Raw genomic sequence first — 19,145 nt, forward strand, 5'->3', positions numbered from 1 at the left:
TGCCGGAAAGCCTCCGTGCGCGCTCGAATCTCTCTAATTTTACATTCGTGATCTCCTCGGGAGGTATAAGTAGGGGGAAGCAATATATTCGATACCTCATCCAGAAACGCACCCCTCGAAACCTGGCGAGCAAGCTACACCGCGATGCAGAGCGCCTCTGTTGCAGAGTCTGCCACTTGAGTTTGCTAAACATTTCCGTAACGCTATCACGCTTACCAAATAACCCTGTGACGAAACGCGCCGCTCTTCTTTGGATCATCTCCTCCGTCAACCCGATCTCGTACGGATCCCACATTGATGAGCAATACTCAAGTATAGGTCGAACGAGTGTTTTGTAAGCCACCTCCTTTGTTGATGGACTACATTTTCTAAGGACTCTCCCAATGAATCTCAACCTGGTACCCGCCTTACCAACAATTAATTTTATATGATCATTCCACTTCAAATCGTTCCGCACGCATACTCGCAGATATTTTACAGAAGTAACTGCTACCAGTGTTTGTTCCGCTATCATATAATCATACAATAAAGGATCCTTCTTTCTATGTATTCGCAATACATTACATTTGTCTATGTTAAGGGTCAGTTGACACTCCCTGCAACAAGTGCCTATCCGCTGCAGATCTTCCTGCATTTCGCTTCAATTTTCTAATGCTGCAACTTCTCTGTATACTACAGCATCATCCGCGAAAAGCCGCATGGCACTTCCGACACTATCTACTAAGTCATTTATATATATTGTGAAAAGCAATGGTCCCATAACACTCCCCTGTGGCACGCCAGAGGTTACTTTAACGTCTGTAGACGTCTCTCCATTGATAACAACGTGCTGTGTTCTGTTTGCTAAAAACTCTTCAATCCAGCCACACAGCTGGTCTGATATTCCGTAGGCTCTTACTTTGTTTATCAGGCGACAGTGCGGAACTGTATCGAACGCCTTCCGGAAGTCAAGAAAAATAGCATCTACCTGGGAGCCTGTATCTAATATTTTCTGGGTCTCATGAACAAATAAAGCGAGTTGGGTCTCACACGATCGCTGTTTCCGGAATCCATGTTGATTCCTACAGAGTAGATTCTGGGTTTCCAAAAACGACATGATACTCGCGCAAAAAACATGTTCTAAAATTCTACGACAAATCGACGTCAGAGATATAGGTCTATAGTCTGTCTGTCCGTGTGTTGCATACGTCCTCAAGAATGTGTCATTAAGATTTGTCCCTCCTGGAGCGACGAATTCGTCGCTGGCGTTCGTTTCTAACTTAACATCCAACTTTCCAGGAGTGTATCCTGTACAGCGTGCCCGCCATTTTGAGAGTATGCGGTGGATGCCGCGACGCGCGCTGCCGTTGCTCGGTGTTCGCCTCACGGCGCCTGTCTGGCGCCGCCTCAGCGCCCGCGTCGCCACCCGGCTGCGTCGAGTCCGCAGCCCCACGCAGCGTCACAGCGTTTCCGCCCGCCGTTCGGCGTCCCCGGCGCATGCCGTAGTTAGATGACCTAGCGGACAACGTCGAGCCACCGCCGCAGCCACTGTTCGTGGATGAGACTGTCGTACACAGACGAGTCGCGACGCTAGGAAGTTTTTAGCGGTGAGCTGGAGGACGCGGCAGGAGGATCGACTAACAGTCACCAAAAATCTGGGTGCATGCTTACGGAACGATTTAAAGCGGAACGAACACATAAAACCAGCTGTGGGCATCCCAGATGCCACAGTCAGGCCCATTGGAGCAATCGTAAGCGAGTGTAGTCCACCTCCGGAGGTGGTATGACAGGAAGTCAGACGGAAACGAGACAGATCGAAAAAAGTAATCACCATAACTGTTTACATATTTCTCGGCTTATGAGACAAGCCGGGCATTGCCTTCGTGGAAAAGCAGCCGGAGTGGCCGAGCGGTTCTAGGCGCTTCAGTCTGGAACCGCGGGACCGCTACGATCGCAGGTTCGAATCCTGCCTCGGGCATGGATGTGTGTGATGTCCTTAGGTCGGTTAGGTTTAAGTAGTTCTAAGTTCTAGGGGACTGATGACCTCAGAAGTTAAGTCCCATAAAGCTCAGAGCCATTTGAACCACTTTTGAATCTTCATGGAAAAATACGAGGGTCATTCAATGATTAAAGAGACGAATTGCTCTGGGGAAAAATCTGTTAGTACGGCAGGTTTGGTACTTTTATGGTTTTAAGTGGCAACACTGGGATGAGCCCCAATCTGCTGATGCATCAACATTTTTTTAAATTTTTTAATTTTTTTTTTTTTTTGTAAGCTCAAAGATACATTTCAAGAAACATCCACATTAGTTGAACAACGTTCTGTCACTCGTTTTCGACTTGCTGAAGACGAGGAACCAGTGAAAATATACTGCAGAATGTCTAAAGTTTATGGTGAAGGTTGTATGAATCGTGCAAATGTTTACAAATGGGTAGACCAGTTCAAAAGTTGTCGCGACTCAGTGACTGAAGAACAACATTCTCGCCGACCAGTTGCAGTTTCAACTCCTTCACTTGAAAGTCGAATTGATGACATTATTCCTGCCGACCGCCGTGTGACTGTGGAAATGATAGTTGATAAGGTTCAAGTTAGTACTGGTAGAGTTCATAACGTTATCTGTAACAAGCTGAAGTACCGCAAAACATGCGCAAGATGGATTCGAAAGGAGTTGATGCGGCTACACAAGGAAACAAGGCTGAGTGTGTGCACAGAGCTAAAGGAACGTTATGAAAGACAAGGTGAGCACTTCGTCAACAAAATTTTAACTTCTGATGTATCTTGGGAATCAATATTATGAGCCAGAATAAAAAAGACAAAGCATGTAGTGGAAGCACACCTGTCAAGAAAAAATTCAAGACCCAAGTATCAGCAGGAAAAGTCATGTGGACGGTGTTCTGGGATGTTGAAGGTCCAGAATTTTGTGATTATCTCGAACAGCAGCGTACATTGAAGAGCCAGTACTACTCGGATTTGCTTTTAAACAAGGCGAAGCCAGCCATGAGAGAGAGACGTCGTGGATCTCAGAGGAGAGGTGTGATTCTCCAGGAAGACAACACACGTCCTCATATTGCTCAGCTAACTCGGGAAACCATCGACAAAATGGGCTGCCTCATCACCCTTACAGTCATGATTTAGCACCTAGTAATTTCGATTTGTTTGGTGCAGTGAAGGAGACATTAAGTGGGAAGAGGTTCCAGGACAACGAGGATGTGAAAAAGTTTGTGGGAAATTGGTTCAAACATCAAGATAAAGAGTTCTTTGCAGCCGGAATAAAAGGCTTGTAGCCCGTTGGAACAAGTGCATAAGTGTTCATGGGGATTATGTTGAAAAGTAGAGAAAGTAGTGTTGTGCAAAAATAAACGCTTTTTTCTCCAGACCAGTTCGTATCTTTAATTATTGAATGACCCTCGTATTTGCGGTTGCCTACGGCACCGTGAATCTGCGTACGGAGGCGTGCCCTTCTTCGTCCGAAGGAAGTGGACAGCGACGAATGTCCTTCATAAGGGCTGCAAAAATATGGAAATCGCGTGGGGAGAGATCGGGACTGCGCGCAGAGGGTAAGTAAGGGCTTCCCACCGAAACTTCTGCAGCGTAGTCGAAACAACCTGGTCATAGTGTGGGGCCGCCCACGGAGAGCAGTGCTGCGCTTGGGTGCAATCGTGGTTCCGTAGGCAAGTGCAAACATTTTTCCGTCAAGGCGACGACCGTCCCGTCTCACAATCCTATAAATTCATAAACAGTTACGGCGGTTACGTTTCAAATAAACAGTTTACGTGCTTTTTTCCTTCTGTCTCGTTTCCATTTCACTAGCAGTGTGGTTTACTGTTAAAATTCCGAGGGCACGCGTTCGTAGAAGACTCAACCAGTATATTGCATCCTCCTGCGTGCGTCTCCCAGGAAGACCACGGAGGTGAAATTAGAGAGATTGGAGACCGCGCGGCAGCCTAACGACGGCCGTTCTAACCGCGAACCGTTGTCAGCTGGGAGAGGAAAGGGCCGAAGTGACAGCGGCAGACGCAGCACACCGCGTCGTGCAGGTGTAGGTTCCGTTTCTCGCGGTGTCGCGGGCTGGCGTGTGCTAATCCAGTCGCTTACGAGTGTCGGTTAGACCGTCAGTGAGAGAGCACTTCGATTTCCTGCTGCTAATAAGGCGAGTACACCGTTCGCTTGTTACACATTTTTGCGAGCTTCAAACAGGTACAACTTATTTTCAGTTATCTGGGTAGTTACTATTTTATTTTTGTAATTTCTTGCGTGTTTGAGTGCCTACTAGACACAACCTTTTATTTTAATAACAGTGTAGTGTACAGTATCGCCGTTGCTACTGACCCTCGTATCGTACAGGCTTTTGTTTGTTTGGTTAGAACAGCTCAGAGTCGGTTAGACCGTCAGTGAGAGAGCACTTCGATTTCCTGCTGCTAATAAGGCGAGTACACCGTTCGCTTGTTACACATTTTTGCGAGCTTCAAACAGGTACAACTTATTTTCAGTTATCTGGGTAGTTACTATTTTATTTTTGTAATTTCTTGCGTGTTTGAGTGCCTACTAGACACAACCGTTTATTTTAATAACAGTGTAGTGTACAGTATCGCCGTTGCTACTGACCCTCGTATCGTACAGGCTTTTGTTTGTTTGGTTAGAACAGCTCAGAGTCGGTTAGACCGTCAGTGAGAGAGCACTTCGATTTCCTGCTGCTAATAAGGCGAGTACACCGTTCACTTGTTACACATTTTTGCGAGCTTCAAACAGGTACAACTTATTTTCAGTTATCTGGGTAGTTACTATTTTATTTTTGTAATTTCTTGCGTGTTTGAGTGCCTACTAGACACAACCGTTTATTTTAATAACAGTGTAGTGTACAGTATCGCCGTTGCTACTGACCCTCGTATCGTACAGGCTTTTGTTTGTTTGGTTAGAACAGCTCAGAGTCGGTTAGACCGTCAGTGAGAGAGCACTTCGATTTCCTGCTGCTAATAAGGCGAGTACACCGTTCGCTTGTTACACATTTTTGCGAGCTTCAAACAGGTACAACTTATTTTCAGTTATCTGGGTAGTTACTATTTTATTTTTGTAATTTCTTGCGTGTTTGAGTGCCTACTAGACACAACCGTTTATTTTAATAACAGTGTAGTGTACAGTATCGCCGTTGCTATCGACCCTCGTATCGTACAGGCTTTTGTTTGTTTGGTTAGAACAGCTCAGTGTCGGTTAGACCGTCAGTGAGAGAGCACTTCGATTTCCTGCTGCTAATAAGGCGAGTACACCGTTCGCTTGTAGGGTAAACATAGTCATGTGTAGGGACTGTGGTTGTTGTGAGCGGACGCAAGGAGAATTGGCCACTCTTCGGGGGCAGGTGGAGGCTTTGTCTGTTAGGCTCATCGAGCTCGAGGCGCAGGCGTCGGCTCGTAGTGGCGTTGGGGCAACTGTGGTGAGACCTATGCCTACTTCGGTGGCCTTGGAATCGCATGGAACCCCTGATGTCGCTGCGTCTTCCGGCAGTGAGCATCTTACCGGTCAGCCATCACTCCAGGGTGAATGGCGGACAGTGGTGGGCTCGCGCGTGCCTGGCCGAAAGGTGAAGGTGGGATCTGGCCGCGTGGCAGCTGCCTTACCCCTTTCCAACAGGTACGGGGTGCTTCCTAGTGGTGATGACATCGTTTCCGAGCCACCACAGGATGCCTCGCCTGTTGGGCCAGTGGCCGATTCTCCGGCAAGGTCCCGACAGTCACAGAGGGCGGGCCTATTAGTTATAGGGAGCTCCAACGTTAGGCGGGTTATGGAGCCCCTTAGGAAAATAGCGGGTAGGTCGGGGAAGAATGCCAGTGTGCACTCGGTGTGCTTGCCGGGGGGTCTCGTCCGTAATGTGGAGGAGGCCCTTCCGGCAGCTATTGAACGCACTGGGTGTGACCGGCTGCAGATAGTAGCACATGTCGGAACGAATGACGCCTGCCGCTTGGGTTCTGAGGCCATCCTTGGTTCCTTCCGGCGGCTGGCTGATTTGGTGAAGACAACCAGCATCGCACGCGGAGTGCAAGCTGAGCTTAATATCTGCAGCATAGTGCCCAGAGTCGATCGCGGTCCTCTGGTTTGGAGCCGTGTGGAGGGTCTAAACCAGAGGCTCAGACGACTCTGCGACTATAATGGTTGCAAATTCATCGACCTCCGTTATTGGGTGGAGAACTGTAGGGCCCCCCTAGACAGGTCAGGCGTGCACTACACACCGGAAGCAGCTACTAGGGTAGCAGAGTACGTGTGGCGTGCACACGGGGGTTTTTTAGGTTAGAGGGACCCCCCCTTGGGCGAAACGATAAAATACCTGACGGCTTACCAGAGAGGACATTATCATCGTTGATAAAGAACGTCCGTCCTCAGAGACCAAAAACAGGAAAAGTCAACGTAATATTGGTAAACTGCAGGAGTATCCAGGGCAAGGTTCCTGAATTAGTATCTCTTATTGAAGGAAATAGTGCGCATATAGTATTAGGAACGGAAAGTTGGTTAAAACCGGAAGTGAACAGTAACGAAATCCTAGACACAGAATGGAATATATACCGCAAGGATAGGATAAACGCCAATGGTGGAGGAGTATTTATAGCAGTAAAGAATTCAATAATATCCAGTGAAGTTATTAGCGAATGCGAATGTGAAATAATCTGGGTTAAGTTAAGTATCAAAGGTGGGTCAGATATGATAATCGGATGCTTCTATAGACCACCTGCATCAGCAACCGTAGTAGTTGAGCGCCTCAGAGAGAACCTGCAGAACGTCGTGAAGAAGTTTCGTGATCATACTATTGTAATAGGGGGAGACTTCAATCTACCAGGTATAGAATGGGATAGTCACACAATCAGAACTGGAGCCAGGGACAGAGACTCTTGTGACATTATCCTGACTGCCTAGTCCGAGAATTACTTCGAGCAGATAGTTAGAGAACCAACTCGTGAAGCTAACGTTTTAGACCTCATAGCAACAAATAGACCGGAACTTTTCGACTCCGTGAATGTAGAAGAGGGTATCAGTGATCATAAGTCAGTGGTTGCATCAATGACTACAAGTGTAATAAGAAATGCCAAGAAAGGAAGGAAAATATATTTGCTTAACAAGAGTGATAGGGCACAAATCGCAGAATATCTGAGTGACCACCATCAAACGTTCATTTCTGAGGAAGAGGATGTGGAACAAAAATGGAAAAAATTCAGAAACATCGTCCAGTACGCCTTAGATAAGTTCGTACCGACTAAGGTCCAAAGCGAGGGGAAAGATCCACCGTGGTATAACAATCATGTACGAAAGGTACTACGGAAACAAAGAAAGCTTCATCATAGGTTTAAGAGTAGTCGAATCATAGCTGATAAGGAAAAGCTGAACGAAGCGAAAAAGAGCGTAAAGAGAGCAATGAGAGATGCATTCAACGAATTCGAACATAAAACATTGGCAAACAATCTAAACAAGAACCCTAAAAAGTTTTGGTCATATGTAAAATCGGTAAGCGGATCTAAATCCCCTATTCAGTCACTCGTTGACCACGATGGCACCGAAACAGAGGACGACCGAAGAAAGGCAGAAATACTGAATTCAGTGTTCCGAAACTGTTTCACTGCGGAAAATCGTAACACGGTCCCTGACTTCAGCCGTCGCACGGACGCCAAAATGGAAAATATTGAAATAAACGATATCGGAATTGAAAAACAACTGCTATCACTTAGTAGCGGAAAAGCATCCGGACCAGACGAGATACCCTTAAGATTCTACAGTGATTATGCTAAAGAACTTGCCCCCTTTCTATCAGCAATTTATCGTAGATCGCTGGAAGAACGTAAAGTACCTAGCGACTGGAAGAAAGCGCAGGTCGTTCCCGTTTTCAAGAAGGGTCATAAATCAGATGCGAATAATTATAGGCCTATTTCGCTTACGTCAATCCGTTGTAGAATAATGGAACATGTTTTGTGTTCTCGTATTATGACGTTCTTAGATAATACAAATCTCCTTCATCATAACCAACATGGATTCCGCAAACAGAGATCATGTGAAACTCAGCTCGCCCTATTTGCCCAAGAAATTCACAGTGCCGTAGACACTGGCGAGCAGATTGATGCCGTATTCCTGGACTTCAGGAAGGCATTTGATACGGTTCCGCACTTACGTTTAGTGAAAAAAGTACGAGCTTACGGAATATCGGACCAGGTTTGTGATTGGATTCAGGATTTCCTAGAAGAAAGAACACAACATGTCATTCTTAACGGTTCAAAATCTGCAGATGTAGAGGTAATTTCGGGAGTACCGCAGGGAAGCGTGATAGGACCTTTATTGTTTACAATATACATAAATGACTTAGTTGACAACATCGGTAGCTCCGTGAGGCTATTTGCAGATGACAGGGTTGTCTACAAGAAAGTAGCAACACCAGAAGACTCGTACGTACTCCAGGAGGACCTGCAGAGGATTAATGCATGGTGCGACAGCTGGCAGCTTTCCCTAAACGTAGATAAATGTAATATAATGCGCATACATAGGGGCAGAAATCCATTCCAGTACGATTATGCCATAGGTGGTAAATCATTGGAAGCGGTAACGACCGTAAAATACTTAGGAGTTACTATCCGGAGCGATCTGAAGTGGAATGATCACATAAAACAAATAGTGGGAAAAGCAGGCGCCAGGTTGAGATTCATAGGAAGAATTCTAAGAAAATGTGACTCATCGACGAAAGAAGTAGCTTACAAAACGCTTGTTCGTCCGATTCTTGAGTATTGCTCATCAGTATGGGACCCTTACCAGGTTGGATTAATAGAAGAGATAGACATGATCCAGCGAAAAGCAGCGCGATTCGTCATGGGGACATTTAGTCAGCGCGAGAGCGTTACGGAGATGCTGAACAAGCTCCAGTGGCGGACACTTCAAGAAAGGCGTTACGCAATACGGAGAGGTTTATTATCGAAATTACGAGAGAGCACATTCCGGGAAGAGATGGGCAACATATTACTACCGCCCACATATATCTCGCGTAATGATCACAACGAAAAGATCCGAGAAATTAGAGCAAATACGGAGACTTACAAGCAGTCGTTCTTCCCACGCACAATTCGTGAATGGAACAGGGAAGGGGGATCAGATAGTGGTACAATAAGTACCCTCCGCCACACACCGTAAGGTGGCTCGCGGAGTATAGATGTAGATGTAGATGTAGCTGTAAAGCCGTCGCCCGTATTCAGCAGGTGGGGACCGCACTGGGGACGAGTCGCAGCAGAGCGAGCTGCACCGACTGAATGGAAGGCCTCGGCGCTTGTTGGCGACGTCACGTCAGCTAGGCACGGCGAACGCCAGGTCTGTTGCAGGCATACTCATAATGGTGGTGTCTCCCTCCCTGACACAGGAAAATGTGAAACTATTGGCGGCAGTTGACCAACACACATTGTTCTGAGAGATTTCTGCAACCAATTAATTGTGCAATTCATTACACTTCTTAACAAATAGTGTACTCCTGAACTTAAATTTCCACCTGTTTTAAGGATTGACTTACAAAAACAGCTTCATGGTCCAGCAGCAACAGAATTCGTGCTTCTTTACTTTATTTGTCGGGGTCAGGGATTTTCTCTGCCTCGTGATGGCTGCGTGTTGTGTGATGTCCCTAGGTTAGTTAGGTTTAAGTAGTTCTAAGTTCTAGGGGACTGATGACCATAGATGTTAAGTCCCATAGTGCTCAGAGCCATTTGAACCATTTTTTATCTTATTTGTGAATCTGAGGAAGTTACGTTTGCACTGGGTTGCTTTTACAAGAAACTGTGAACATACTGGTGCTCTTCTTTAGGTATCCTGGTTGACTATGCGGTGAGGAGCACTGAATGTTAATGAAATATCTGGCGATTGTACACGTTGGGGGAGGGGGTGGGGGACAGAAGAAGAGGCAAAAGAGAGATACTTATCAAATAATTTTTTTTCATCTTATAAAGTTTCTCCTTTCAGTTGCAAGAGGGGAATATTTATCTTTTCTAATGTGCATGTTTAAAAAAGTTTAAGCTCAGCAGTATTTTCGATGTATGAAGCTATTTTGTTTCCTGACTGTAATCTAATGACTGGCAACAGTTGGACATTTACACATGTAAATTAGTTCACATTTCCAGTGACGATGTCAAACGAAAATAAATAAATAAATAAAAGAAACGAGTTCATTGTAAGGGGGTTTGGGCTAAGTTTCCATAACAAAATGCGTCAAGTACATATAGTTACTTGAATGTAAAATTTCCGAAGCTCGCAATGGGGCAAAGCATCTTCTCATATTGATCTACGTTTGTTCCGACAGGATTCAGTAATACAGAACTATGATCTCCATTTGTAGCTTTACGATAGTAAGAAAAACTTTCATCTAAATAAAACTGCAGAATCCAAAACAATACCAAACATTTTGTCCGCAAGTAAGAGATTTATAGTGATAAGCACGCCCAGGCGTTTCTGCCTGCAACAGACCTGGCGTTCGCCGTGCCTAGCTGACGTGACGTCACCAACAAGCGCCGAGGCCTTCCTTTGAGTCGGTGTTGGCTGCACCCGGAGACACCGCGCCGCCCCGTGGCAGCCAAAGCGTCCCAACTCAGTGAATGCCGGCGACCGTAGCAGAGCAAAGCAGGCCCCACGCCGGGAACTACGCAGTGGCCAGGCGGCCGCGCTGATAAGGCTGGCCCGGGCTGGCCTGTTGCAGGCAGTGGGCTGCCAGGCACAACACCTGTGCTTCGTCTGTGTACCGGCCAGCTGTCTCTCTTTCCTCCTCCAGCCTTACACATTATCTCAGCACAGCTAAAGCCGTCGGCACACGGACGGTGTTGTCGAACGCCAAGTTCAACGTGCTGCTGAACGCTCAGGAACGATGCGACTTGTGCATATGATACGTGGGCCCCAACGTGGTATACGCGATCGCAACGAACTCCAGCGGCAGTTGAGGGATGTTTGTAGTTCGTAAATCACAGTATTTACTCAAGGAGCGCGTGTAAAATTCCCACGTTACCTCTATTAAAACGCACATTTCCTCCATCTCCCATAAAAAGGAAAGTACCATGTCCAATCAATAAGGACACAGGCTTGTAAAAAGTTCCATTACAAACAGTGCGGTACAAATTTGAAATACTTCTCCGCACAAGATAAACATTATTTCATCATTCCCACATTTTAGTAAAACTCCAAGGTCAGTCTTACTTGATCACTGTTCCTACCCAGTAGCAGATTCTTTGCAACATGTGAATTACCAAGCGTTAAAGAAAAAGGAGCAAAATATGTTTTACAAGTAGCGCAAGCTGGCCTGTAGATTAAGCCAATCGAACAAAGTCATCCCTCAAAAAAAGGTGAACTTATAATGGTTCAAATGGCTCGGAGCACTATGGGACTTAACTGCTGAGGTCATCAGTCCCCTAGAACTTACAACTAATTAAACCTAACCAACCTAAGGACTTCACACACATCCATGCCCGAGGCAGCATTCGAATCTGCGACCGTAGCGGTCGCGCGGTCCCAGACTGTAGCGCCTAGAACCGCTCGGCCACACAACTATTATAGTATATACTTATATTAAACTAATAATAAAGTATCAGAACCTAATAAAAACGCTAATGTTGGGAAGAAAGACGCGAACCACCGCCCAACAAATAGTTTGATACACGTTAGTGACCCTACTCATTACGCTAACCCAACACCTTGACACTAATATCTATTCATATTGTGTTTCGTCTTTCTGAAAACCTTAATCGTAGATATGTTACCAATTGAAATTTAATTGCAATAAATTGTACCAAGAACAATGCGTTTTGGGTGGATCTTCAGTGTGTCACTGACTTCAAATAGCCTACTCTCATAATACGCAAGTCACAATAATTCTTTTGCCACGAATATGATGTTTCTCATTACTTTATTGGAACGAACCACACAGTTAACAACGGATTTCCAGTGATTCTCAATTTGCCGGTGCTCAGAAACGGCATATATACATACAGGCTTGAAATGAAAGCCAATATGGCGCCTCACAACTCTGTACTGTAGGGAGACGGCGTGCGTGTGACGTAGGTGGCGTTGTGCCATCTCATTGGTCAACGCTCAGACGCACGCTCAGAATATCTGACATGCCAGATATTGCTCTGTACGTTCGGAAAGACTCCCGAACGTGCTGTTGCACGGTATGACGTCAGAAACTCGGCACGTTCAACGTTCGGATGCACGGTCCGTGTGCCGACGGCTTTAGGGTAGTCCGTGGAGAAAAACAACGTGGTAACAAGGAAAATATGCCGGACTTTTCACTGGTAACATTCCCACTGTCTAACACATACACTCCTGCTCATTTTTGTTATGGGCCTACACTGCGACCGGAGCGCTCCAAGAGGAAACTATGCTAAACTTTTAAAAGCGACATCGAATGCTTACAATTGCTATCGTTTAGATTGGTTTGTAACACAGATTTTTCGAAAGGAAGCTATATAGTGCAATAAAAATCGGTAGTACCCAAAAAATTACATCACATTTGCCTTCGTTTAATTTACTGAGTACGCTGGGAACTACGGAACTGTACATTAGAGAACAGTTTACTTACGATCCTCATCTGACGTACAGATATTTACTGAAGAGTGTCGTATTCTTTAAGAAGATAAAGTGACTAGTAGCCCTAAACAGCAAAACACGTGACCTTTCGCATAAAGACGTCATTTATTTACACAGTAACGTGAAGCTTTTTTTCACTACACTTGCAGCTAAAACATTGTATGTGGAACGTAGCCGGTCGGGGTGGCCTAGCGGTACTAGGCGCTACAGTCTGAAACCGCGCGACCGCTACGGTCGCAGGTTCGAATCCTTCCTCGGGCATGGATGTGTGTGATGTCCTGAGGTTAGTTAGGTTTAAGTAGTTCTGAGTTCTAGGGGACTGATGACCTGAGAAGTTATGTCCCATAGTGCTCAGAGTCATTTGAACCATTTTTTTTGTGGAACGTAAGAAACTTGCGTGGAATGCAATAGCTACGTTATTTAACGTACCAAATAACCCAACGCAGCTACACTGAAGAGCCAAACAAAGTGGTACACCCGCCTAATATGGAGCTCGCAGAAGCGCCGCAACACGACGCGGCATGGACTCGACTAATGTCTGTAGTAATGCTGGAGGAAATTGACACCATGAATCCTGCAGGGCTGTCCATAAATCCGTAAGAGTACGACGGTGTCGACATATATTCTGAACAGTATGTTGCAAGCCATCCCAGATACGCTCAATAATGTTCGTGTCTGGGGAGTCTGCTGGCCAACGGAAGTTGGCAAGCTAGCTGATAGAGCCCACCGTGCTGCATTGCAGCGCTTCATCCCTAGCGTTCGTCTCTGTCTTCTCTCGTGCATTATAGAGGCTTCATTGATTACACTTTTGTATTATTTTAACTGCTGCTCAAATTGTTTATATTTTTATGCTGTATTACGTTTTAGAGTAAAATGTTCAGGAAACCCACTGGTGATAGTATACACGGCTCAAAAGAATCCGGGGAACATTACTTTTGGCGTCTGCTATACTCCACTCAGCAGTAACTGAGGACTGTGTATGTTACCAAATTACACCGCTATCGCCGGCCGGAGTGGCCTTGCGGTCCTAGGCGCTACAGTCTGGAACTGCGCGACCGCTACGGTCGCAGGTTCGAATCCTGACTGGGGCATGGATGTGTGTGATGTCCTTAGTTTAGTTAGGTTTAAGTAGTTCTAAGTTCTAGGGGACTGATGACCTCAGAAGTTAAGTCGCATAGTGCTCACAGCCATTTGAACCATTTTACACCGCTATCTCACAAATAAAGTACACAACAGAACATCATTACATCCTCGATCGTGTGCATAAAGAGAACTGAAATTTCCCACAGATGTCGAAAACAAAGTGGAAGCAATCATTCATCGCTTCATCCTGGGTGCTCTTCATTGGATTTCGAGAGCTTCATTAAGGCGTACGACCTCCAGTAGCATTTATCACTGCCTGACACCTGCATAGCATGCTCCGTGTAACTCTACCCAGGTCACCCTGTGGTATTCGTTCCCATTCTTCATTGAGAGCCAATCACAGTTCTTGAGGACTCTGTGGTGGAACAGGACGTTCACGAACACGTGTGTCAAGCTCGTCCCACCGATGCGCGATTGGGTTTTGGTCGGGACTCGGCGCTGCCCATTCCGTTACCTCAGTGCCCAGACTTCGCAAGACTTCCCTTATGACGCCCGTTTCATAGGAAGGAAGGAATTCAGGGCCACCACCGCATGCAGCAGCCATCACACGGTCCAGATGGATCTGCTCGATGTACCGCCTGGCGGTAGGGCGACCGTGGACAACAAGATCCGTATGGCTGTCAACACTGAAGCCTCCCAACGTCATCACAGAACCTAGGAAATCCGTCGATTTCCTGCAAAACATTTGGCAGGTACTCCTCACCTCGGATCTCTGCACACAAACATGGCGACCACCTGGCTTCAGAGCATATCTGGACTCGTCTGTGAATAACACGTTTCCCCAGTTACGAAGTTACCAGTTGACTCAGGAACGGTAGAACTGAAGGCGACCTTCAGAATTATGTTTTGTCAACCGGGGTACTCGGAACCGGACGTCTGGGTCGTAATGTACTCACTCATAACCATTGCAGTCTGATCGGACGAAATGGCTCAGTGACCCTTCTGCGACCGTCTTGCAGTGCTCTGGCGGGGTCCGTATGACGCCGCAATGCAGAGATGGCCAGATATCGGTCTTCCGTGGCGTTGTAGTGCGTAAAACTCTTCTTGCCTACTGACCTGTGCCTCTGTGGCGAGCCCACAGCCTTTGGTTGACACAGGGATATGCATTGGCGTCTGCAGCAACATGACCGGATGTCCGTCCATGTTTTTCCTATGAAACTGACCGTCCTTGCAACGTGCGCTGCATTAAGATGTCGCATTGCGTGTGCTTGGTTGAATACAACGTCCACAAATGACAAATGCCAGCAGAGTACTACACTAGAAAACAATGGGCCTTTTGAGAAGTCACTTGACAGTGCAATTCATAACACAGCCAATAAATGGCGAATAATTGTAATTGTTGCCTATGTTGGAAGCGAAGATTTCAAACCATGCAATAAGGCCACATGTAATATATTTAACACGCCGGACGTTGTTACACGTGTTGTCCTAATTCTTTTGAACAATGTATTTGTTGTTCAAGGAAAGACGGACACAATAGTGAGTTGTCTGTGGTAAATCACGCAAAATAGGATATTCACCTCTCGTCCATACTACTAACCAAATGACATTTGATTATCATAACGGGTTTTGCTTTCCAGAGATGTTTATCGATTCTGTCGCTGCGTCTTCCGTTTTAATCACAGAACTGATTTACAGATGACGGTGCCGTGATGTTGAGAGAGAGAGAGAGGTAGTTAGTTATATTAGTCTCCACTAAATAAATACTACACAGTAAACCTTTTGTAAGTATAAATGCTTCGTCACAATGAAAGAAAAATGTCATATTTAATAAACGCCCTTTCACTGTGGAAATCAATCGCCCACCGGTTTTGCATTTATTAATATTAAGTATAAATGCTTCGTCACAATGAAAGAAAAATGTCATATTTAATAAACGCCCTTTCACTGTGGAAATCAATCGCCCACCGGTTTTGCATTTATTAATATGGTTTTGATATATTCGTTATTTTATTAACACAGCTCTATATCGTTGGTGTTTTCATCCAGCTGCGCTGGTAACTAACATAATTACATGGAAATTGAGTAGGAAACAGAGCGTAAATATTATGATATTATTTGGAATTGTAGATCGTCGAAATACAAGTGTTAATTTAAAAACCCCACTTAATATTCATCAGGCTGTTTCATCCAGGGCTACTTTTTTTTAAAAAACACGCATGGAACGGAACTATTAGCGGAATCTCTTAAATGGCATGAAGAGGCACGATTGATTCAGTCGCAGGAAATAAAGTGTAGTACAGAAATAAATTTACGCTTCAACGTCGGCCTTCGTGCTCTTGCAGTGCACCACCTGTGTGGGCCTGGTGTTACAAGAAACGTGTTACCTCCAGGTCAGGCAACTAGTTTCCAGTGGTCCACGTCCCAGTCTCGATGACCCTGTGCCCACTGCAGTAGCAAGTGGTGACGAAGTTGGATTAACACGAGAAGACGTATGCTGCGGTGTTCCAATTTCAACAATAAGTGTTCGTCCAAACGATAATAAAAGACCACGTTAAAGAGCACGAACGCCACTCAGGGTTTAAAACAAGATGTAGAATTCGCTGCAGCGGAGCAGGAAGAAGAATGTGACCAGCTTATGAATTTTAAGAACACACGCTTGTTAGCCAGATATGTATTATTTATAAAGTCTGCGAAGCAGTAGAAATATCGAAGAATGAGTGAAATTTCGACAGAAATGACGGCTACGGTCTTCTGCCTTCGTGGCTACCCGTCATGTAGGAAGTAAACATGCCGCCACTGCGAGCGAGGAACGTAAACAACTACCAGGCAACAACCGAGGTGGCGCAACGACCACCCTCCTCCCCCGCCTTCCTCCCCCCCCCCCCCCCCTTCGGTATCTGCTTTCATGATTTTCCCAACGACGGAGGCCAACCAGTAGCAGCCTGAAGATTTTGCTCCCTTTAAACCCCACTCACCCAGAAAAGAATCGCCTTTTTACGAGTGAACGCTTCCGTGTTAAGCCGTCCAGTGACACCAGTTGAACGCTGAAGAAGATCTCCAGCTACATCTACATCATACTTCGTGAGCCACCTAATGGTGTGTGGCGGAGGGTACTTTCGGTAGCACTATCTGATCCCTCCAACCCTGTTCCACTCGCGAACAGTGCGTGGGAAGAATGATTGTCGTAAGCCTCTGTATTGATTCTAATTTCTCGAATTTTCTCCTCGTGGTCAATACGCTGTTCGGAAATTTCAATAGTAAACCTCTCCGTAACGTCTGTCAGTGGAGTTCGTTTAACGTCTCTATAACGCTCTCTCGCCAGCTAAACGATCCTGTGACGAAACGCGTCGCTCTTTGTTGCACCTTCTCTATCGGTCCTACCTGATACGGATCCCAGATAGATGAACAATACAAAAGAATCGGGCATACAAGCGCCTAATAAGGCACTTGTTTCGTGGATGAGTTATATTTCCTTAAGGTTCTTCCGATGAATCTGAGTCTGGTGTCTGCTTTTCCCACTATCTGTTTTACATGGTCATTCCGATTAAGATCTCTCTGGATAGTTACAACTAGATATTTTACGGCAGAAGCTGTCTCCAGCTGTTTGTCATCAATAGTGTAGCTGTACAGTAGTGGATTTCATTTCCTGTGTGTGCACAATATCTTACGTTTGGGGTCACCTGCCAGAGCCTGCACCAATCATCAGTTCTATGCAGGTCATTCTGCAAATTCTTAGTACCTTCTGGCGTTGGTACTTTGGTATAGGCAACTGCATCATCTGCGAATAGCCTTAAAGAGAATTCGACGCTTTCTATTACATCAATTATTTATATTGTAAACAGCAACGGCCCTATCACACTTGCCTGTCGTACTGCGGATATTACCTTTACATCTTTCGATTTAGTTCCGTAAAGGGCGAGATGGAGGCAGAGGCATAGAAACGTCCAACGCAGAAGAAGTCTGTAGAAGAATACAACGCCGCCTAATGACTCAGAAGATTTGACCACCATGTCGAGTCAGCGATGAGAATTAACGTCCGTACGTGATCATCTCCGATCGTACGTGGTAACGTACGAACTGCCATTACAAGTCTGAAGTACGTAAAATGTTACAGAAAGCGAAGAATCGTCGCTGAAGGCGCGATCCTGCTGACACGTCCGAGTCAGGCTCGGTATGTGTAATAGCGTTAACGACTGCAGTATCCCGGCTAAGTGCGCGGATCTGCATTTAGTTACACATCAGTTTCAGATCGTCCGCCCCCGGTAGCTGAGTGGTCAGCGCGACAGACTGTCAATCCTAAGGGCCCGGGTTCGATTCCCGGCTGGGTCGGAGATTTTCTCCGCTCAGGGACTGGGTGTTGTGTTGTCCTTATCATCATCATTTCAGCCCCATCGACGCGCAAGTCGCCGAGGTGGTGTCAAATCGAAAGACACGGCGAGTGGTCTACCCGACGGGAGGCCCTCATCACACGCCATTTATTTAGTTTCAGATCTCTCAGTAGTTGTAATTAATTATGAGTTGGGGAATGCGTATTTGGTGCGGAATGTTATCGCCAATTTTTGAACGCTCGAACAAAATGAAGTGCAGAATAAATTCAGTTTTCACTCATCACATTACGCAGACAAAGCGACCTATTTGCTTATACTCCATGCAGAGCCAGCCTATCTACACCGACCGCTAAGTGGAGAAAGTGCAGCAGTTTGTGCTATTTAGCAGGTGAGTGAGGCAGACGCCAACGGTTCTTCCCTGTCTGGAACTCCCCACCCACCCCGTGCCACTGTTGTCCCATGTGTAAACTTAAACTAGTTGTCGTTTGACAGGTAGCGGGCTGGCCTGCTGACGCAATCAGTACACCGGCGCCAGCTGTCCGCCACCACTGGGTTCGCACTTCCGACGCGCAAAGCGTTGCGCGTGCTGTTTCTGCAGTAGGGACGCGGCCCTAACTAAAATTAAGGACGCATTCTGACATACCTAAAGACAGTATAGAGACTGACACTGAGGCGACAAATTCATGGATTAGCTTCTGATGTCGCGTCTGACTTGTTCTGCTCGGTGTAGAGCAGCAACTCGACGTGACGCGAACTCAACAAGTCGTTATAAGTTCCCTGCGGAAATACTGCACCACGTTGCCTCTATAACTAAACCAAAAAGCTAATCTCCTGCCGCACAGGCCATGAAGGCCCAAAGGTACCGACCGGCCACCGTGTCATCCTCACCAACAGGCGTCACTGGATGCAGACATGGGGGGGCATGTGGTCAGCAGACAGCTCTCCCGGCCGTACGTCAGTTTCCGAGACTGGAGCCGCTACCTCTCAATCAAGTAGCTCCTCAGTTTGCCTCACAAGGGCTGAGTGCACACCGCTTGCCAACAGCGCTCGGCAGGCCGGATGGTCACCCATCCAAGTGCTAGCCCAGCCCGACAGCGCCTATGTTCGGTGATTAGACGGGAACCGGTGTTACCACTGCGACAAGGCCGTTGGCCCACGTTGCCTCTCTAGCCTTCTAC

Source organism: Schistocerca americana, chromosome 8 (genome assembly GCF_021461395.2).
Source record: "Schistocerca americana isolate TAMUIC-IGC-003095 chromosome 8, iqSchAmer2.1, whole genome shotgun sequence".
Lineage (NCBI taxonomy): Eukaryota > Metazoa > Arthropoda > Insecta > Orthoptera > Acrididae > Schistocerca > Schistocerca americana.